At 49.5% G+C, this 22,228-nt stretch overlaps 1 protein-coding gene across 5 annotated transcripts in view; it reads left to right on the top strand.

Annotated features, from left to right (window-relative positions):
* Positions 1-22,228, top strand: part of Trak1 (trafficking kinesin protein 1) — a 147,412-nt gene that overhangs the window by 48,301 nt on the left and 76,883 nt on the right. For 4 of the 5 annotated variants that reach the window (XM_023560257.2, XM_063260967.1, XM_023560258.2 and 1 more), the window contains exon 1: positions 6,308-6,593. The exons of the other annotated variant lie outside the window; for it this stretch is intronic. The gene's annotated coding sequence lies outside the window, so the exon portion shown is untranslated. Of the gene's footprint in view, positions 1-6,307; positions 6,594-22,228 lie in introns of those variants that run through there. 5 annotated transcript variants of the gene reach the window in all.

Consider the following 22,228-nt stretch of genomic DNA (forward strand, 5'->3'; position numbering starts at 1 on the left):
AGTTTTGGATTGGATCCTTGAATTTTGGGAGCCTGATTTTTTAAAATTCCTTTGTCTGAGGGACAGTTCACTAAGACTTTTTTCCAGTTTGTAGGTTTTCTTTTCACCATGCTAGAGATTTCTTTTGACATGCAGAAACTTTTTAATAAGACATCATCCCAGTTATTGATTCTGGGAAGCATTTCCCGTGCAGTTTGATTTCTGTTCATGAATTCTCTACCTACCCCCATGTCTTCAAAATTTTTACCCACTTTGTCTTCCAATAGATTTAGTCTTTCTGTTTTAATATTCAGATCTTTGATCTATTTACATTTTAATTTAGTACATGGTGATAGGCATGGGTCTAGTAGTCTTAGTTTTCGGCATATGGAGAGCCAGTTTTTCCAACACCATTTATTAAAGAGACTGTCATTCTTCCAGTGAACATGTTTGACCCCTTTATCAAAGATAAGGTGGTTCAGTGTGTTTGTAGTGTGGTTGTATCTTCTAACCTATTCCATTGATCTTCGGCTCTGTTTTTATTCCAGTACCATGTTGATTTTACTACAGTTATTTGTAGTATAACTTCAAGTCAGGAATTGTGATGCCTCCTGCCTTGCCTTTGCTGCTTAGAATTGTCTTTGTTATTCTAGGTCTCTTCTGGTTCCAGATAAATTTTAGGAGTGATTTCTCTAGATCTTTGAAGTATGTGGTATTTTTATTGGGATTGCATTGAATCTGTATAACAGTTTTAGGAGAATGGCCATTTTCATAATATTTATTCATTTATTCCTATCCATGAGCAAGGGATGTCTTTCCATTTTCTAAGATCGTCTTCAATTTCTTTTTTCAGTGTATTATAATTTTCCCTATATAGATCTTTCACTTCTTTCTTGAGAATAATTCCTAAATATTTCATTTTTTTGGTTGCTAGTGCGAAGGGTGTGGCTTCTCTTATTTCTCTGTGTGATCTTCTTGTTAGTGTATAGAAATGCTATTTTTGAGTATTGATTTTGTATCCAGCTATATTGCTGAATTTATTATATCTAGGAGTCTTTCAATGGAGTTTGGGGGTCTTCTATATAAGTATCATGTCATCTGCAAATAATGATCGTTTAACTTCTTTCTTTTCCTATCTTTACCCCTTTTATTTGTCTCTCTTGTCTAATTGCTCTGGCTAGTATTTCTAGTACTATATTAAATAGGAGCAGTGACATCCTTGTCTTGTGCCTGATTTCAAGGTAAAGGTCTTCAGTTTTTGGCCATTTAGCATAATACTGGTTGCTGGTTTGTCATAGATGGCCTTTATCATATTGAGGTAAAGACCATCTATTCCAATTTTCTGTAAGGTTCTTATCATGAATGAATGTTGGACCTTATCAAAAGCTTTTTCTGCATCTATAGAAATGATCATGTGATTCTTACTTTTGGCTTTATTGATATGGTGGATTACATTTATTGATTTACATATGTTCAACCACCCCTGCATGCCTGGGATGAATCCCACTTGGTCATGGTGTATAATCTTCTTGATGATTTGCTGCATCCTATTTGCCAATACTTTATTGAGGATTTTTGCATCTGTGTTCATTAGGGAGACTGGCCTGTAGTTCTCTTTTTCAGTTGGGTCTTTCTCAGGTTTTGGTACTAGAGTAATATTTGCTTCCAGGAATGACTTAGGAAGGATTGCTTTCCTTTCAATTTCATTGAAGAGTTTGAGGAGTGTTGGCATTAAGTTTTCTTTGTATTTCTTGTAGAATTCCGCAGTGAATCTGTCTGGGCCTGCGCTCTTCTTTGTAGGTAAGGACTTAATTACATTGTCAATTTCATTAATAGAAATTGGGTTATTCAGCAATTTTATATCTTCTTGACCTAGCTTTGGTACTTCATATGATTCTAGGAATCTGTCAATCTCTCCTGTATTATCAAACCTATGAGAGTAGAGGTTTTTGAAATAGGTGTTGATGATCTTCTGTATTTCTACAGAGTCTGTAGTGATTTCGCCTTTTTCATTCCTTATTGCATGAATTTGAGCTTTTTCTTCCTTTTTGAGATAAGGTTGGCTAGGGGCTTATCAATTTTATTTATTCTTTCAAAGAACCAACTCTTTGATTCATTGGTTCTTTGGATTGTTTTCTTAGTCTCTATTGTATTGATTTCTGGTCTGATTTTTATAATTTTCTCCCTTTTGGCTTTGGGCTTGACTTGCTCTTCTTTTTCTAGTTGTTTGACATGTAGAATCAGTTTATTTATTTATGTTCATACTGTTTTCCTGATGTGGGAACTCAGTGCAATAAATTTTCCTCTGAGAACAGCTTTCATTGCATCCCACAGATTCTGGTAAGTTGTATTTGTATTTTTGTTTGCTTGTAGGTATTGTTTAATTTCTTCTTTAATTTCCCTTGTGACCCACTGATTATTCAAGAGTGTATTATTCAGTTTCCATGTGTTTGTGAGAATTTTGCAGTATCTTTTATCATTAATTTCTAACTTCATGGTGCTATGATCTGATAACATGCATGGGATAATTTCAACTCTTTTACATTTATTTAAATAAGTTCTGTGGGCTAATATATGGTCTATTTTAGAGAATGTCCCATGTACTACAAAGAAGAATGTGTATTCTGATGTTGTTGGATGGAACACTCTGTATATGTTTATCAAGTCCATTTGTTCACAGGTGTGATTCAGTTCTGTTACTTTGCTGATTTTCTGTCTGGTCGATCTGTCCCTTGGTATCAATGGTGTGTTAAGGTCTCCTGTTATAATTGTGTTACTGCTAATTTGGTTTTTCATTTCTGTTAATACTTGCTTTATATAGCTGGGTGCTCTGGAATTTGGTGCATATACATTTAAGATTGTTATCTCTTCCTCTTGAAGTTTTCCCCTAACCAGTATGTAATGACCTTCTTTATCTCTTCTGATCATTATTGGTTTAAAGTTCACATTGTCTGCAAACAGAATAGCTACCCCCGCTTTTTTTGGGATTCCTGTTGCATGAAGTATTGTTTTCTATCGTTTGACTTTCAGTCTGTGAGTATCTTTTTGGGTTAGATGGTTTTCTTGTAGACAGCATATGGTCGGATGCTGTTTCTTGATCCATTCTGCCAGTCTGTTTCTTTTGATTGGTGCATTGAGGCCATTTACATTTATGGTTATAACCATAATACTGTTATATGTTGGTTTATTGTTGACATGTTATCTTGCTACTGTTGCATCTTTATCTTTCCATTCTGTTTAATTGTCTGCTTTGCTTGGTGATTTTTTCCTAAGTGTATCTAATCTGTCTTAGTATTCTTTGCAAGGTTGGCTTGGTGATCATGAAGTTCTTCATCTGTTCTTTGCCATGGAAGTATCTTATTTCTCCGTCGATTTTGAAGGACAGTTTTTCAGGGTACATCAGTCTAGGTTGGAAATCATTTTCCTTTAGGATCTGAAATACTTCACTCCATGCTCTTCTTGACTTTATTGTTTGTGCTGAGAAGTCTGCTGTGATTTTGATAGGTTTTCCTTTATAGGTGATCTGTCTTGTATCCTCCACAGCTTTTAATTTCCTATTCTTATGTTGGATTTCTGGGATGGTGATTATTATATGTCTGGATGTAGTTTTATTTTGGTTATGGCTATTCGGAGTTCTATATGCTTCATTGATCCTGATGTCAGTTTCAATTCTCATGTTTGGGAAATTTTCAACTATTACTTCTCTAAATATCCTCTTGACATCCTTTATGTTGTCCCCTTCTTTTTCATTTATCCCTATCAATGGTTGTTTTTCTTTGCATCATCTTTCAGCTGTTGAATTATTAATTTCTTGATTCCTTGTTATTTTTAAAAGATCTTTTCCTGTCCTGTTCACTAGCTACAATCTTGTCTTCGAGGTCTGAAATTCTATCTTCACTTTCATTACGGCTGTTTTTACAACTTTCAATGGAATTTTTGATTTCCTGTATATCTCTTTGCATCTGCTTTATGTATTCTGTTTTTTTCTTATATTGTTCATCCAGGGATTCTACCTTTTTGTTTAGTTCCTCCAATTTTTTAACTGTGTCTTCTTTAGATATGTTCAGCATCTCTTTCATTTCTTTTATCATTTCTTCTTTTACTTGGGAGGTTATTTCTAGTTTGAATTCCTTTAAAGCTTCCTAGAGTTGCTTCTTTATTTCAGTTGCTATTCTGTCAGGTATTTCAGGTGTATGGCATATATTTTCTTCTGTGTACATAGCTCCTAGGGTTTCTTGGGATGGGCTGGAGATTTGAAATTGTATTTTGGCCTTTCGTTTTGTCATTTTCCTGTATTTCCATGTTTCAGGTGATATTCCAAGGCTTCCTCAGGGCCTGTTGGAAATCCTCTTCTATGCCCTCAGCTCCTGGAACTCTGGCTGCCCAGTTCCCTGGATTGACAGAGGATCAGTGGGGGTGGAGCAGGCAGGCCCAAGCCCTATGGTGCAGGTTGAGTGTGGCAGGAAGCTATGAAGTTCCTTAGCTGGTGGTGCAGTGATCCCAAACTCCCTGGTTTGGGGCATGGTGTGGGCACACTCAGCTTAGGCTGCCCAGCCTCTGAAACTGAGGGTGCCGGCAGCGAATGGGGTTTTTCTATCGCCCAGTTCAGGTTTATCAGATCTTTGAGATTCTTGTCTTTTGGATTTAAATCCTACCTAGCTGAGGAGGCTGTTCCTCTCAGGAGCTCTGGCTGAGTCTTGGTGTGGAGTCCTTGGGGCGAGAGGTGCACATCTCCAGCCATGCCGTCCTGTCTGGGGGCGGCTGTGTGTCTGTTTGTATTTCTGCCTTGGCCTCCCTGTTTCCCCTTTCTGGAAGCCTGGTGAGTGAGCTTTTCCAGCTTTAGGAACTTCTGCTGCTTCGCCTTAGGCTCCACACACCGCCTCAGGCTCCACCATCTCTTCTCCAAGGTGCAGACTCACACGGGCAATGTGGCAGTGTCTCCATACCCCGTCTAGACCACAGGTCAGAGCTCGACGTGCACCACCTGTGCCCTTACCTGCCCCCTCAAGGCTGCTCCAGCAACGCTCCTTCCTTTAGCTTCACCCCAGGATCCCCATTCTGGTTTATATTGGGCCTGCACCCGCCAGGGCCTCTGCTTCCCAGGGCTGAGCTGGCTCAGTCTCCATGCTGTGCTCGTCACTGCCTTCTGCGGGGACACAAGGGCTACCCACTTCCTCTCCTTCTGCACTGTGTGGCAGGCGGGCTGAGCACTACTCAAGCGGAACTGTCCGAAGGTCTTGTTGAGGAAACTCTTGGGGGTGCACAGCTATGGTTTGGTTAGACTGAAATGTTGGATTAATTACCTGTTAGCCTCCCTCTTCCCCCAGTGCGGGGGCCTTGCATGTTTGAATTGTGCTTCACCGCTGAATGTTCCCCTGCCCTCTCCCACTTTCTTGCCAGTCATTTGCTAGAGCAGTGGGCCTCAGACTGTTTTGTTCCAGGACCCCTGGAGCTCATGGAAGGCCTAGAGCACCGCCCTGGTTTGTGTGGTACCTCTACACACTGGGGACCGGTAAACAGCCGGGAAGCAGCGCAGACTCCAGGCTCCTGGGCCAGGAAGGGAGCCCTGGGTGCTCTCCCACTGCCCTGAGAGCACATGTGTCCTGACCCTTGCAGGCTGCCTGCTCTGTGTCCCAAGGCTCCTGATGCCTCCCGATGTGTGTGGCGCTATGCTGGCTGCAGCTCGTGCTCAGTGGCCTTTGAGGACACTGTCCCTGCCCAACCTCCGTCATTGGGCCCAGGCAGGTTTAAGTGGAGGTGTTAGCTGCTTTTCCAGGCGGCTGGGTTGGCAGTGGCCCTGGAGAGTGCAGGGACAGTGGCCTGGGACCCATTGGGTCGGGGCTTGCCCGCTGTCCTGGGCTCACAGTACCCAGTGGATTGAGCTCCCACAGAGCCCGTAGTTTCTAGCAGCTTCCCGGAGGAGTCCTCTGTTGTGCCCTCCGTGTATGTGGGCACACGTCTGCATTCTTGGCAGTCTGGAAGAGTGTAAGGGAAATGTGTCTTCTGTGAGTTCTTGTACCCAGCATTGCTTGTGCCGAGCGTGTCCCATAGTGGTACATCAGTGGTGTCCCCAGGACACTGTGCAGTGGCTGTGCAGGTTGATTCTTTATGGCCACTTCAAGCGGATTTTAATAGGTGCTTTGGTTCGTGGAAGGCAGCGTCCCTGTAGTTTGGTCTGTGAAACCTAGGCACAGCATTGGAGAAACCTTGACGCTTCTTAGGGTTTGCTGTGGGAATGGGTGTCATGTTTTCTAGACTTTGTCCGGACTATTTCCACAGGCCCAGTAATCATGCCTGTTCCTCTGCCTTGTTCCTAGGTTCCCCGTAAGCCACCCCTGCAGACACCCCACACCTCCTGGGGATCGTCTGCCTGCCTGTCCCGGACTCCGGCAGCGGGGCCCCCGATGGCAGTGGGCACCTCCCCCTGAAACCTGCCAAACTGGACGCCACAGCTCTGCACGACGACACTTCAGCCAGCTCCGTGCCCACTTCGGAGGTGTGTGGCTATGCGGTCCTAGCCTGCAGCCCGGGCATCCCCGAGGAACACTACGTGAGCGAGGCTGTGGATGATGCAGCCGACTGCAGAGGGTACCGAGATGCCTGCACCATTACTGGTACGGGGTCGCCCTGCCAGGGAGGGAGACCAGAGGGACTGGGGAACCCCGGAGTGCAGAGGAACCTGGGCTGTGGGCTTGGGGAACTTCGTGCCCCGCACCTGGCCTGCCAGTAACTCTTCTGTGGCTGTGTCAGCCGCTGATGTCTGAGATGTGGGCAGCACTTCCTGAGTAGCTGCAAAGGACAAAGACTGCTTGACATAATGCCCAGTGATTCTTTAAAATATGCAGATCTGTTGCTAGCAGCTCCTTGTTGTCCTGGGTCAGGTCAAGTGTCCAAGTGTCCTGGCCACACAGAGCTGGGACAGCCCCAGCCTGGGCCTCGATCTGGGCGGGGCCTTGTATACCTCACTAACCCTGATGGGACACACGCTGCTCTCCACTTGTGCCCCTGCCTGCGACCCAGAGACATGGAGCCAGTACCCTGTGCAGTCTGACCTTAGCCGAAAGTATGCTGTGGGCTCTTGCTCCTTCGATGGTGCCTCATCATGCACTTTCCCTGCAGGCCTGGGCCATGTCTCTGTGCCCTCCTTACCCGCTTTCTTGCTCTGGTTTTCTCCTGGGTCCGCTGTGGGCGACTTGACCCTGGTGGTATCTCCTTCTGCCTCCCAGTCGGCAGCAGCTTGTCAGTCCTGTTGTCCTCGGAGCGTGTCTGGAATTCAGCTGCGCTCCCAGCTCTGCAGCAGCTGGTGCCCAGCCCAGCCCAGCCCAGCCCAGATGAGGTGGGGGCTGAATTGGCACACAAAGCCAGGGTTTAACTCCACTCCAGCCCTCAGGACCCTTCCTGTGCCCTGGTGGCCCTGTGTCCCCTTGTCTTTCTGAGCCGTCCTGGCCACTTACATGCTCCAGCAGCCCTGCTGGGATCCCCCAGCACCCCAGACACTGGCTTCAGCCTCCATTGCTGCTCTGTGAACCCCTGCGTGGCCTTGCCCAAGATGCCTGGAGACCCTGCTTCCTGTCTCTGGGTGCCACTGCATCAGGTGCAGCTTTTGACCCTCACCCTTCCTCAGTCCGTGTCCAGCCTCTTCATTCTCAGAGCAGCCCTGTGTTACGTTTTGTCTTTCCGGTGTGCAGAAAGTATGAAGTCCTCCCACAGCAAGGACCTTCTGTGTCCCTGAGACCTTATGTGTCCCTGAGATCCAGTTCCTAAGGTGGCCCTGCCTGTGGCCAATGCTTGGGGAATGTTTATTGAGTGAATATGTCTTGCCATGAACACTGTGTGCGTTTCTAGGTGAATGGGCTAAATCACAGAGGTTCATAACTGGAACTAAAATCACCGAGCACTGTGTAGTAGAGTTGCTGCCAGGCCCGTGGGTCCTCAGGTTCTCTGCTGCCCTAGGAGGTGTCTGGTTGGAGGGGTGGGTGTGCTGGCAGCATCAAGGTAGGCGGGCACCAGGGTTGGTGCCATGATGAGCAGGGAGGCACAGGAGGGCACTGCCCGAGGTTAGGGGTGGGCAGGGCCTCCTGCTAGTAGAGGGGTGGTCACAGCTGTGCCCCCCTCCATCCAAGAGTGTGACCTCGCCCTTGGGAGTCCAGCCCATCTGAGCCGGTGCCATCCAGGAACATCCAGCTTGTTAAACAGGTTCCCCTTGTTCTGAATGTGCAGGTGGGGTGGGGGTGGGGGCCCAGGGATGGTAGAGGATGGGCAACTAGCAAGAGCGGGCAGCAGGAGATGCTGGGTAGAGGGAGCCGCAGTGTGGGTGTGCCCTTCAGGCTGAGGGCCATGGGCATCACGCCAGGGGGTGGCAGCCACACAGAGAGGCCATGACGTGAAAACGCGTGTGTTCTCCTGGCGCCTGTGCTGTCCTGGGAATGTGTGTGGGCCCTGAGCCTCTGCTAGTACAGTCCTGGGGCAGCACTGGCAGGCAGCCTCCCAGCCACTCCCGCTGCCCAGCGAACCCAGGACAGCAGGGACGCCTGTTCCACCTCGACTCAGGCAGAGCTGAGTGCAGCTGTCAGCGGGCCCTGCCCTACACCCTGGCCGGGAGGTATCGCATTTTGGGTGCGTCACTGCTGTTTGGGGTGGCTGGGTGAGATGAGCCGATAGGATGCCTGGCTGCCTGGTTACGTAACGCATTGTGCGTCCTGGGCAGCTGCTGTAGCCTCAGGATTTGCCCCAACAGGCAGCTCAGAAAGTACCAGGCAGGCTTGGAGAGTGGGCACCCAAACCAGGTGTCCAGCAGGACGTCATCTTCCTTTGAGCTGCCGAGGAGTTGTGTCTGCACATGGCACTGGTTTGCGAGCCAGGGCAGCCTATGGGGGCCCAACTTGGGCCCCAGCTGCACCCAAGCCAGTGCCTTCGGACCAAGCCATGTGGTAAGTGTGGCCACCTTGGTCATTCTTTGTGTTTTCTTTGTGGCCTGGCTGAAAGGAGAAGTGACTGAGGAGAGATGGTTTCGTTCTTGCTCTGCTGCTTGGTAGTTTGTCTGTGGGCCCTGGCAGGAAATTGCTGTGTTGATGATGGACAGGTGTGGGCACTCAGAAGCCGCTGTGCCTGTAGTGAGGCTGACCGATGGCCGCACCCTCGCATCCCAAGTCTGGTAGTGGCTCAGCCGGTCTCAGAGGCTCCCTGGCCTCTCTGACTGCTGTCTGTCTAAGGTTACATCTTTACGCTGCATTCTCAGAGCCTTGGCTGGTGTGGGTCAGAGAGGAATTTTCCAGGTGTGAGCTGAGAATCAGACAGACCCCTACCCTTTCCTTACCCGGCTCAGGCCCTGGGGTTCTAGTCCACACCTTCATGGAGCATGGAGTGCTTATGGTGGTACCTGCTCAGGCCTGTTGCTCCCCTCCCTCCCCGCCCTAGGCAGCTCAGTCTGACACTGGGCTGAACCAGTGGGTTTCTGTGCTGTCTGCTGTCTGGACCACAAAGCACTAAACTCCCGAGAAGCCTGGTCCTGTTCTTGGTCCTGGTCCTATTCGGGCACCTGAGGATTCCAGTGCATGAATTTTGCCCAGAAAGCACAGGACATCTCATGTCCTGCTCCCAGAGCCCAGGAGAACCCCAAGAGAGCCAGATCTAATATGGAATCTCAAATCCTCGCAGAAGCACAGAGGTGCTCTCCTGTGGCTTCAAATGTGCTGAGTCTCCTTCTTTTCTTCCTCCTTAGATGAGTGGGCCAAATGTGACCGCAGGACTCATGACAAAGTGTAAAATGAGGTCACTGCAAGGCTCCGGACAGGTGATTTGCATTCTCAGGTGCTGGTGTACTTTGACCCTCCTCCTGGCTGGAGTTAGTTATGCCTCTGGCTTTAATATCTGGCAGGTGTCACTCCGGCATCATGGCCATCACTGCTCTGGCTGTCCTGGGAGGCGCATGGTGGTTGGGGTGGGGAGAAAGTGGGGTGGTGTGGGGCCCCTGCCCACTGGGCCCTGGGCTTATTGGCCCCTGATGTGCAGTATGCAAGGCCAAGCTGGGGTGGGTCGCACAACACAGCATCTCATTATCATCTCCACTGATGGGGGAAACCGAGGCACCGAGGGCTTAGCCACCTGGGCAGTGCCGTGCCAGTGGACAGGTGAGCCAGGCATCAGGTCTGGACCGTCTGCTCTGATCTGAATGTCCTGTGGGATGTGGGGATTGTGGTGCGCAGTGAGTGGGGCCTGCTGCTCCTCTCTTGCTTCCCCTCCTCCACCCCCAACTGAGCTCACAGGCACCTGGCAGGAAGGCAGCAGCACAGAGGCATGGGGCGACTGTCCTCTGCAGGGAGGAGTCATGCTCCCTGCGTTCCTTTGAAGCTCTTCTCTGCACGCGTGTGCAGGGCACCCCGTCCCCATGGCACACACCATTGTCTTTTCTACTATGAGACCTGTAGTGGAGACCTCTGCTTTAGGGTGGGACTGTCACGTTCTTCTTTGCTTTTCCTTTGGGGAGTGGAACCCAGGCCCTTTGTACTGAGCCCTTTACAGCTCAGCCCTTTTGTAATTTGAGACTGGCTCACTGAGTTGCCCAGAATGGGCCTGAGCCTGCCACCTCCTGCCTCAGCCTTGTTGGAGACTTACTCATTGCTCCCCAGAGCCACAGCTGATTAATGAATTCCTGTCTGGTGGAGAGGATGTGGTCTCTGGTGTCTGGGTTTCCCTGCAGCTGCATGCAGGTGAGATTTGAGGGTAGGGACTTTAGTTTTGGTGGTCGTGGTCCCAGGTCCTGTTGTGTGTTGTTCAGGCAGCATGGGAGAGCATGGGGCCGTGAGGGTGGCACCTAGGGATTAGCAGCTAGAGGTGCAGTACCCATGTTCCTCTCTGTGCCTAGAGGTCAAACATCTTTCCACATTTCTGTTTTGTTTTTTATTTTTGTGGTGCTGAGGCTCAAACCTGGGGAGGTCAGTGCTCTGCCTCCAAGCTACTCTCCAGCCCATCTGCAGTCAGGGACCAGGGCTCTTGCTGTGACCTGAGAGAAACGTTTCTAACAGCGCCTGCTTTTTGCTTAGGGAGTGTGTATCTCTGTAACCCAAACAGATAATCATACTATCCTTATCAGGCATAGTCAGGACCCAGAGTGCCCACCTCCTGGGCTGAGGGGAGGGTCAAGTGCCTGCCGAGGCCTGAGGCACTCACTGTCTGACTCACCCCTGCCCGCTCACTGCCCTCACTGCCCTCACTGCCCTTGGTTGTCTGTCCTACCTTCTCTGTGTCTGTCCACAAAGGAAAGTGCATGCGGTGCACTGTGGGCCAAGGTCTCTGGCCTCTTTCCTGTCCTGCAGGACTGGCTGCTGCTGCTGTCCAGTGGCCGGGGAGATATGGGGCTGGGCAGACCCCTCCCCCTCCTCCTTCCGCTGCCCCTGAGCCTGGGCCCAGCTCCCCTGGTGGCTACAGCTTCACTCTGTTCTTCCTTCTACGGACGGGCGCACGGTGGCCATCTCCCGGAAGTGCTTCTCCTCCCTCTTGCTTGCCCCTGCTTGTGAGTAGGGAGCTGTTCTTCCTTTTCATCCTCTGCTGCCCTGCTCGTGCAGAGGCCTCTGGTCTCTGTGCTGCCTTTTGGGGGTGGCAGGGCTGGCTGAGTATCGGGATCTGCTGGAGCTTCGGGTTGTGCCAAGGGACCGGCAGGCTCTGGAGGCCCGTCGAGCTGCTGGTGAGGCAGAACTGCTGTCTGCTTCCTAGACTTGAATATTGGATTTACTGGGAGATCAAGTGACGTATTTCCATGAAAATACTTAGAAAACCCAGAAACTAAGTGAACTTCCGAAGAACCTTTATATTATGGAAATATTTAGTAGGCCCATGTGACCGTAGAGTGCTTGAACAGTGATGACTTGGAAGAACAAATTTTATTCATCAGGAAATGTTTATTTGACAACTGTTGGGGTGCTAAAGTCAAGTGTTGAATCCCTGAGTGTCCAGGGAGGGAAGTGGTGTGGAGAGATGGCATCAGAACAGGAGCATCCTGGCCAGCCCTGCCCTCTGCGGGCCAGGCCCGCACACCCCAACAGGCCATACCCACTGGCCACACCCCTGGCCTTGCAGAGAGAGATGCATCTGCAGTCCAGGACCAGGACTCCTAGCTGTCCCTAGCCCCTGGTTGCAGGTTGGGGCTGTCCCCCTGACAGCTTTTGGTAGGCAAGCTGCATCTGTAAGGACAGAGCCTGAGCATGTTTGAAAGAGAAGCTCAGCAACCAAGTGGACGGCCTTTGTCACTGCCACCCCACACCTGGACACTAGATCAGCGGGCCTGCTTGCCATAGGCTTGGCTCCTTCCGACATCCCCGCCTTGAATACTTATGGGGTTCTTGGCCTTGACTGTCCTCGCTGGCTCCTCTAACAGGTAGCTCTTCTTGAGGGGACCATGCTTTACATTTGTGTGATGTGACTTAATTTAAATTAGAACAGGCAGGTGCTGACAGCCCAGGTCTGTGCATATTCACAGCTGTGATGGATTAACTGATGGGCAGCCTGTGACACCCAGCTGGATTGGGTCAGTGTGGAGCTGGTGTGGAGGGTCTACCTGAGGACTGTTGCCAGCAGAATAAAAGCAGAACTGGAGGGGAAGATGCTGTGCTGCTGGTTTGCTCTCCTGGAGACGTTGGTTCTGTTCATTTTTCTGATATCAACTCAGCTATTCCCATTGTCAGAGGAGCTCGGGTCCTCATTTTTTTTTTTTTTTTTTGTCTTTTTCCTTTTTATCGGTACCAGGGATCGAACTCACGACTGCCTGCTTGCAAGGCAGGTGCTTATGCCGCTGAGCTAAATCCCCAGGTCCTCATTATTGCTGAGGGGGGCTGCAGTCCTCTTTTGGGAAGCTCTGCTCTTTCTTTGTCTCTTCCTGGCTTCAGAAGGGAAGAATGGTGCTGTTGATTCTCTTATTACTTTGGCTTTCCTAGTATGAACTTGGCTGTTCTCATCATTGGGGGAGCTCACACCCTTGCTGTTGCTGAGGATGACTGTAGTTCTTTTGGGGGGGGGGCGCCCTGGTCTTTATTTTGAGCATCTCTTCCTGGCTCCAGTGCAGATCCCTCAGTCTGCTGGCACAGATCCTTCACCCTGCTGGTGCAGGCTTACCAGCTCCACCACTGACTTGTGGGCCTTCCCAGTGCAGATCTATGAAATAGACTTGCATGAGACATCATGGTGGGCTCTAGGTCTCCAGCTCAACTCATGGTGGGCACTATCACAGGCTCTAGTCTGCAGCTGAACTTTTGCAGGACCTTGTCACAGGGTCCAGGCGCTCAGCTGGATTCTTTGGGTCTTCAGGGTGTGGACCCACACTCTTGGCACACTGCTGCCACCTCTCTAACCAGGTATGGTGCTTGCTCCTGCTTTGTCTGTTCTGATGTGCTGCTGAATCCTCAGCAGATACGCATGGCCTGTAAACAGACATTAGTAGACAGAGGCCCTCAGCATGCTGTGAACTTTTCCTGTGGCAGTCTCCCATTCTTCCTGTTTCAGCCTGACCAGGATGTTAGTGGAAGGAGCAGTGCAGCCTCCCAGGAGGTTCTGAGGTGTGTCAGTTGCAGGTACAGCACTGAGTGTGTGATCATGGGGTGGGCACTCGCTGGGCTCTGGTTGTGTTCCCAGTCTCTAAGGTGGGCCTGACAGGGTCAGTGTCCTCAGGATGTGGAGGCTCCCTATCAGTCGCCTGGACTGTGTGGCACAGACAGGCTCAGTGTGTACTGGAAGGTCCTGCCCCCTACCCTCGCCTCAGTCCCATTTCCCTGAAGCCACCCCAGCCACTGCAGCTCACAGTGAGTTCTCTAGCTCGGTCCCTGCCTGTCATTGGCTTTGATACTTGGCCATCTGCTGGGCATGGCCATGGGTTCTGCAGTCGAGGATCCAGCTGCGGGGCTCCTACCAGTCTGCACTGGAGTGAGGAGTACCATACGTGGGCTTTTGGTCTCCGCATTTCCTAGACTAGCCTAGGAATACACTGCCTCAGCAGGCTGGTCCCAGAGGTCCTGTCCGGCTGGAGCCAGCAGGGGTGCCCGAGAGGCTGTGGGCTTCACCCAGCAAAGGTAGCTGGATTAGCTGCTGCTTGGCTACTAGGGCCGAAGTGTGTTTTCTGTTTTCTAGTCCTCTGTCCTCTCCGTGTTCCTCTCTGGCTCCCCCCACCCCCATCCTCCTCCCACTCCTTCCCCCCCCGCTTCACTCCCTTTCCCCCCTTGCTCCCCCTTTCCCCCTTGCTCCCCTTGCTGTCTTTAGCGATGCAGTTCTTTTCTCCTGTGTGCAGCCAGCTGGTGTGGGCCACCGAGGCTCTGGGAAGCTTCTCTGCCCTCAGTAGCACTTAGATCCTATGACAGATCACAGGCACGGCCAGGCCCTCTGCCATGCTCTCCACTGACCGAACACATGTCCTAGGGTGACGAGGAGGCCTCAGGGTGTGCATCTGGGACCTTGGGCGTTTGCTAGGGCGAGAGGCTGGTACAGGTGTCACCAGATGCCTTAGCTAGAGCGAAGCAGGAAGGAAGAGGTAGGTGAGCTCTGGCTAAGGCTGAATGAAAGCTGCGCATCTTGCAGAAGGCTACTCGTTAGGGACTCGGACTTGGAGCTGGCCTTGTGCACCAAGAACCAGGGCTGCCTGGAGTAGGCAGGAGCAGGCTTGTGAGGTGAGGGCGCAGTGCCACCTGGTGGCTGGGGAGCACAAACCAAAGGCGTTCTGAGGAGGCCAGGGCGGGCGGGTGTGCAGCTCTGCAGACCATCTGAGGGAGTCTGACAGGTAGAGCAGTCACTTTAATCTTTGGAACAAAAGGGCTGGGGATTTAGCTCAGTGGCATAAGCACCTGCCTTGCAAGCAGGCAGTCGTGAGTTCGATCCCTGGTACCGATAAAAAAGGAAAAAGAAAAAAAAATATTTGGAACGAAAGAGCCCTCACCCCTGCCCTTCTTCTGTCTTGGTCCACACCTTTGCCCTGCCGTCTGCATCATGTACATGTTGGTAGGTTCTGCCACATTTCTGCTGTGACCTGGATTCCCCCACCTGTCAGTGGTTGTTGTGTGTTCATGTCTTTGAACTTGGTGTCCCTCAGCTGGGTGTTGCCTGGACCCCAAGCCACAGTGGCAACCTCTTGCCATGGTCACTGGTTGCCTTTGGACCTACAGGGCTGTCATCTGTGTCTGCTCGCCTGCCTGTTATGTCTTGGACGAAAGGCCCAGCAGCTCTAGGGCCACTGTCTTCTCCAAGTGGAGGACAGGTGCTCAGGAGAATATACCAGCACCTTCTGAGTAGTTGGACCCAACCAAGCTGTGTCCTTGCCATCCCATTGGCCACTGCAAGTCAGGATGAGTCCAGGGTTAAGAGAGAGCATTTTGTCCCCAGTGATGCTTAGGGCAGGTATGGCATGCACAGGGGAGCAACCCAGGTGGGGTCCTGGTGACAGGTGTGGGTGGCTGTCTCCTGAAGCCCTCTGTGTCTCTGCCTGCGTGTGAGTGGTATGTTTCTGTCTCTGTGCAAGCGGGCCTGGGCCGTAGCAAGGAGAGGCAAGCTGTGAGTGCATTGCAGGCGAGGTGGGGGTCACTTGTGGAGGAGATGGGGCAGCAGTGACAGCAGGAAGATGGCCCAGAGTGGACCTGTCACCTGCAGGACTGCCACCGACTTTTAAGGGCCACTTCTTCTCCTATTTGCTGCTGGTAAAGGAGGCTGAGTGTGAGCGTGAGTCCAGAGCCAAGAAGCACTGCCTCCGAGCTCCCAAGTGGGCCTGCCACTCCTTCAGCACTGCCTTCAATGAAGCCAGTAGTTGTGTTTTGCTAAGTGCTCAGCTCTGAGAGTGAGCGGGGGTGAGGGGGAGACTCAGAGTGCAGTTTACTGACTGGGCCAGTGGAAGGCAGGTGATTGTCCATTACAGTCTTCAGAGGCTGCACCTGCAGGCCAGGGCAATGGGATGATGGCATTGGGCCTGCCATGCGATGTCCTTTGTTTGGTGACTTTATTTGGCATCTTGAGGAGACTTTACCCAGGGTTGGTCTGTGAGGCCAGGTTCCCTGGGACTGGGACCCTGCCTACCATCAGTCTTCAACTGCCCCCACTCTGGGCTGCAGCCACACAGCCTGCCCCCAGCCCCCTTTGTACATGCTATTACTGTTAGGTTTCTCCTTTGCATGATAGAGAACCAAGAGCAAAAGGAGGAAAAGTCCTTTACTGCAGGCATGGGAGGGCTGCAGAGGCTGCAGGACCCCTCCGAGGCAGGCAAAGGAGCAGTGGGCTCTTGTAGAAGAGGCGGACAGAATGACATGTTGACAACGGTTTGGGGGAATGCAGAGCATGCCAAAAGCAGAAGGCTCAATTTCAGCTTGGAAGAAGAGCACAGAAGTCAGCAAGAAAGGGGTGTGCTGTACCTCTAGGGCCTGGTGCGGTGTTGGGCAGGCGCCAAGCTGAATTTCATATAGGTGGGCGCCTTCAGTTACCCGTTCTGCAAATCTTTTTTTTTTTTTTTTAATTTTATTTAAGGAGAAAAAGAAAAAAAGGCAGAGAAAGGGTACAAGTTAAACAGATTTACAGAAAAAAATAAACAGTAGGAAATCACTAGTTAATGGATTACATATTGTCATCTTAGAAATAATTGTTCAAGTTACAAAATTAAAGTTTATAAAGTGGACATTCCAACAATGATACTGCAAACAGTTCTGTTCAATGATCCAATAAAACTCAGTGATATCATTTTCTATCTTATACACTTAAATATACATGCAGTTATATCATTTAGAGCACTTTCTTTTCCTCTCTTTTGTACAATGACAATTACACATTTTGGGTTTTGTTGCTTCCACAGTTCTTATTACTTTTTTGGAAGAAAGTAGAACCAAATGTGACATAACAGAACAGAGTCAGTCAAATCAAAAGGATGGACATAATAGATAATGTAAAAGCATAATACAAGGTGATCAACAATGGTTACCATAATGCCTCCCGCTATCTCTAATAGAATTGCCTATATCATCAGTTGTAATAAAATTGAACAAAACAGTAAAGAACAAAACCAACAAAACCAAAATACTGGAGACATTACAGGTCTTCAAAAGTAGATAATAGTCAACCTGAATGGGCGTCATAATGAATCCCACTATCTTCACAGCTGTTGCCTAAACTTTCAAACCTGGTCCTATCAAGCAAAACAGAATAGAGGAACATCAGTCAAAACAAGATGGTGAGAGCAATACAGGGCTTTAAATCAAGATAATCGAAAGTCAAAGTGGGTTACTATAATATATCCTGCTATTTTTAAATTTATTTTTCCCTTAATTAAAAGGATAAAAATAAAAAAAAAATAATAAAATGGAGATTCAGATAAAAGAGGGCATAACAGCAAAATAGCGCAGATCAAAACATAACCATTTAAGCAAAATAGTGTTTCACCACAAGATAATCCCGACATAAAAGTAGTTACCATATTGTCTCTTTCCTTGAAATCTTTGAGTATAACTTTGTATACTATAGCATCAAATATATCAAATCAATGTAAAACCATTTAAGAGAATGACAGTATTACAGGGAATTTAGAATCAACTAACAGAAAATGAACAATGGTTTCTGTATAATTTCCTTGTCTATAAAAGTTTTTGCTTATACTATCATATATAATAAAATCCAATAAAATACAACCTGTTTAGACCAATGGAGACAGAAGAACAAAAGCTTGATGAGACTTCAAAACAAGATGATACTAAATCAGTATTACCTATTAAGACGTCATTTTCTCCAAAATAGCTGCTCCTATCATCCAATCTTCTCTGTCTCATTTCTGTTGAGCTCTTTTTCTGTCAGTAGCTGTCAGTTTGTCTTCTTCATTTTGTTTTCTGCTCCATTCATTGTGGCCTTTCTGCCACTATTTCTGGATTCTTCATATTTTTCTTTTTTAGAATATCCTGCAGTATTCTCTGTAGAGTTGAATTAGTGGTTGCATATTCCTCTAGTTCCTCTTTATCCTGGAAGCACCTTGTTTTTCCATCAATTTCCAGGGATAGGATATATCAATCTTGGATGGAGGTTATTATCTTTCAAAGCTTGAATTATTTCCCCCCATGCCCTTCGTGATTTGATGGTTTGTGCCGAGAAGTCTGCTGTAATTCTGATGGGTGTTCCTTTGTAAGTGATCTGTTTCTTGTCTCTGACAGCTTTTAATATTCTGTTCTTGTATTGGATTTCTGGAATTTTAATTATTATATACCTGGGTGTTGCTCTGTTTGGATTGTAGGTGGCTGGGGTCCTGTATACTTCATACAACTGAGTATCTTTACCTTTTGCTAAATTAGGAAAATTCTCCTGGATTATTTCTGTGAGTAGCTTTTGTAGTTCATTTGTTTGTGTCCCTACTTCTTCTTTTATGTTCTTAATTCTTAAGTTATAGATCCTCTTATAGATCCTCATCTTCTAGTTTTTGTATTATTGCTGTTTGTTTCTTTGTTATTTTTAAGAAGTTTTTCATTTCATGCTCCCATATTACAAATCTGCCCTCCAGTTCAGATAATCTGTCCTTAGTTTCTTTCAAGCTGTTATGCCAGTTTTCGATAGAGTTTTTAGTTTCCTGGTAATCTCTTTGAACCTGCTTCACGTATTCTATGCTTTCTCTATTTTCTCCATCAAACAATTCTCCCCTTTTTTTCTGTTCTTCCATTCCACCATCTGTTTTTTTCCTGGGTGGTGCTTAGCATTTCTCTAACTATTCTGCTTATATCTAGCTTCAGGTCATTGATAACTTCATTCCTGAACTTGTTTATGAGGCTCTTGAGATAGCGCTTTATATCTATTGGTGCTGTGTCTGCTATTGCCTCTTTCTCAGGATTGGGGGCCGAGGAGCCTTTCTTGTTGCTGCCTCTTCCCATATTCTTTGTTCCTTATATATGCAAGCATATATAGGAGGCCCAGCTTCCTTCCCTGTCGGCCACAGTCTGATAGAATTGCACTGGCTAGGTGTTACTGCCCACTGCAGCGCACCAGGAAGTTGCAGACCAGGCAGCCTATGCGGGGCCCGCCCCTCCAAGTCACCTTCAGGCGCTGGGATCTGGGTTGTGCTAGCCTACTGGGTCTCAGCCAGCAACATCATGTAGGCTAGGCACTACTCACCAATTCCACTTGAGAGGGGGATACGTGACTGAAGTCACTGCAGTGCCCTGTTCCCGCAAGTCTGCCCGGTCCCAGAATGTCCTCTGTTGGAGTCTCCTAGACCGTGGAAGAGTCCCAGTTTCTCTCACTCACCGCAGGTCAATTCACAGCTCCCTGCCCGTCCTGCTTTCAACTCTGTTCACCCATTCCCATTGTCAGAGCTTTCGCGCGTCTCTCTCTCTCTACCGAGCCGATGTAGACGCAGCAGCGGTGGCGGGAAACCCAAATCGCGGCTTCAATGGCGCGGGCTCCAGCTTCCACGCTGAGGCTTCTCTGTTCCTGTTATAGCACCAGGATTGCATTCCCAGTTGGTTTCTCTCAGCCCAGTTCGTTCTTGGGTCAGCAGGGCATATCTCCTCTTGCTTATGATTCCTTACTCTGCACCATTCCTGAATTCTAAGTTGGGTCTTTCAGAGAGCCTCCGTAGCTGCTGCTATCTGTCCGCCATGTTCTCCGAAGTCCCTGTTCTGCAAATCTTAACTCTCCAGTGAAAAGTCCGGGAGTGACTTCCACCACACTGGTGCTGTGTACTTAAAGACATCCCTCCACTAAAGAGAAAGCTGTGTTCAGGGATGCAGGAGGTTCCTTGGAGAGACAGTGATCGCTGACATGGAAGCATAATTTCTCTGTATCTGTTGAGTGCAGTGATGTTGTATACAGTGCTCTTAGTTTTCCTCTGTGGTTGGGGTTCCTGACTCCTCCCTGAGAGACTTGGGTGGTCTTCTGCCTACACTGGACACTCTCTGGCCCACCCCTCTGTAGCAGACAGAGGCCCTGCACTTCAGCACTCAACACTGCACTGAACACTCAGGAATGAGTGTTGGAGCGCTTGGGGGACAGGCTGGCTGGCCCCTCCAGTGCAGCCTGTGTGCAGACGTGATCATTGACCTGTACTGGTCTCTGCGCCTCCCCCAAAAACTCACAAGGATGTGGTTAGGGTGCTTCTCAGAGGTACCTGGAGGGAAGTGTATCCCCAGGGGATGTGTGGGAGTGTGTACCCCACCCCACTTGCGCTGTGCCTTGCTGAGGGGTCCTCCAGTCCTGTGGCACTGTGCACATTCTCCAAACCCAAGGGGAAGGCTGTGGGAAGCTGGGTCTGGAGCTGGTCATGCAGCGGTACAGAAACAGCTGTGAGGTGGGAATCTGGGGCCTGAGCCCTTTGCCTGGGGCCAGGTGCTATCTCCATGTGGATCGGGCTGGCTCGGAGGTGGGGAGGGGACAGTGGTGCTATCTGGGTGGAATTGTGCTTCTTTTCAGCATGTGAGTGAAGATTGTGAGTCACAGTCTCAGCATATGGGTGAAGCCGTGTCGGGATGTAGTAACAAGTCTGAGTCTCAGGGGGCCTTCTGCTGTGTCCTTGGAGTGACCTTGTGTTGTTTCAGTTTCAGATCTGTCTCCTAAATAACTGGCTGGAGTTGGGTGACCATTGTCCAAGCAAGGACACGTTAAGAAAACACAGAACAGTTTTGTTGAGGTGTAGTTTCCAACTGTAAACTCACCCATCATGCATGTGTTGTTTAGAGATTTTTAGAATTCTGTTTATGGAGCTGCAGCCCTCTATACTGGCAGCATTGCTTTATACCCCATTAGCAGCTTGTGGGGCTCAGGTCCCCATGTCTCCCGGGACTACATCGCTGTCACCACAGCTGGGCATGAGGAGCGGAACTGAGAGGTGTTTTGCTTCCTGAAGGGCTGTTCAGCTGTTTTCCAGGGCTGTCTCTGCAGGTGGCAGAGTGACCTTCATGATGACACTGGAGCACTAGGCATACCTGTGCATCCTGACGAGCCAAGGCGGGTGGCACCGTCGTGCAGCCTGCTGCGTCTCTAGTTGCTTGCCACTCTCTGGGCAGCGGGTTGGAGTCCTATGAGTGTCCTCTGTGTGCACTCGTCATGTGTCTGTGCACATGTGCATGTGGCGTGCTTTCGAGTTCTCACAGGTGGTGTTGTGCCTGCCCCCTTTGCCTCTCCTTGCTCACCAGTGTTACGCTTTCCTTGTGTTTGGCGTTGCTGCATCACATGTCCCTGTGTGGAAGGGTATGTGCCGAGGAAGAGTCCACGCTAACCTTGCATCCTGTGTCACGGTACAGCGTGCGTGCTCTGGCTAAGACAGCTACGGTGTCGCTGGGCAGCGTTTTCCCGCAGGGCCGTCACTGTGCAGCTCATTATGACTGGAGTGTCCAGGTGCAGGGCAGGGTGACGCTGTCTGCACCTCCCAGGAGGGCTTGCTCACTTCCTTCCACTCCCATCTCAGTGCTATAAGAGCCAGCCGGAGATGTGTCTTTGGCTCCTCTGCAAGAGAACTGCCTGAAAACAAGTGCGAGGTCAGGCCGCGTGGGTTGAGCAGGTTGTTGGTTGTTAAGCTGTGGTTTAGTGTCTGCAATGTAAATGTCCCCATCGGAGGTGTCTGGAGTGCACAGCTCAGTGCACTGTGGCGGCAGCCATTGCTGCTGCCCCCTCAGTGTCCCTGTGCCCACCGGGGAGCAGTTGCCACTCCCCTGCCCCAGCCTCTGCAGCCTCCTGTCTGCTCCCAGGCAGCGACTCTGACTGCACTACGTGCCATGCGGGAGTAGGTCATGGAGGCTCCGACCCACTATGGCTGGCTTACGTCGCCTGGCATAATGTCTTCATGGTTGGTCTGCGTGTGGTTGGCATGTGTTGGGGAGGTGGAGCCATGTTCCATGGTGGGTCCTCTGCCTGGGCGTGACTGCAGACCTGTGCCCTTGGGACTCTGCAAGCGACACTGTGAAACACATGGGTGCAGAAAGGCCTATTGGCAACCTGCTATGGCATTAGGGTCACCCAGATGTGGGCTTGCTGTGTCCAGTGGCAGTTTGGTGTCTTTTCTTTCGAAAGACTCTTGTCATGTGTGTTAGTGACAAAGCAGATCAGAAGCCATGCTCCTGTGCCTTGCAGTTTGGAGTTTTGGGGCTCCTCTGTGACATTCAATCCCAGGGATGAGACTGGTTTAAAGATCACAGAGAGCTTGGGTGCATTGTTCTCTCCCAGCGTTGTTTAATAATTGTCAGCTGTAACAATACTCCCTTTCAAGGAGGTTACGAAGAGGATTGGAAGTCCAGAGTGTCTTCATTCTGTTTCTAGCATGCCGAGTTAA

Source organism: Cavia porcellus, unplaced genomic scaffold (genome assembly GCF_034190915.1).
Source record: "Cavia porcellus strain 051 isolate PalLab524CR breed Dunkin Hartley unplaced genomic scaffold, mCavPor4.1 scaffold_14, whole genome shotgun sequence".
Classification (NCBI taxonomy): domain Eukaryota; kingdom Metazoa; phylum Chordata; class Mammalia; order Rodentia; family Caviidae; genus Cavia; species Cavia porcellus.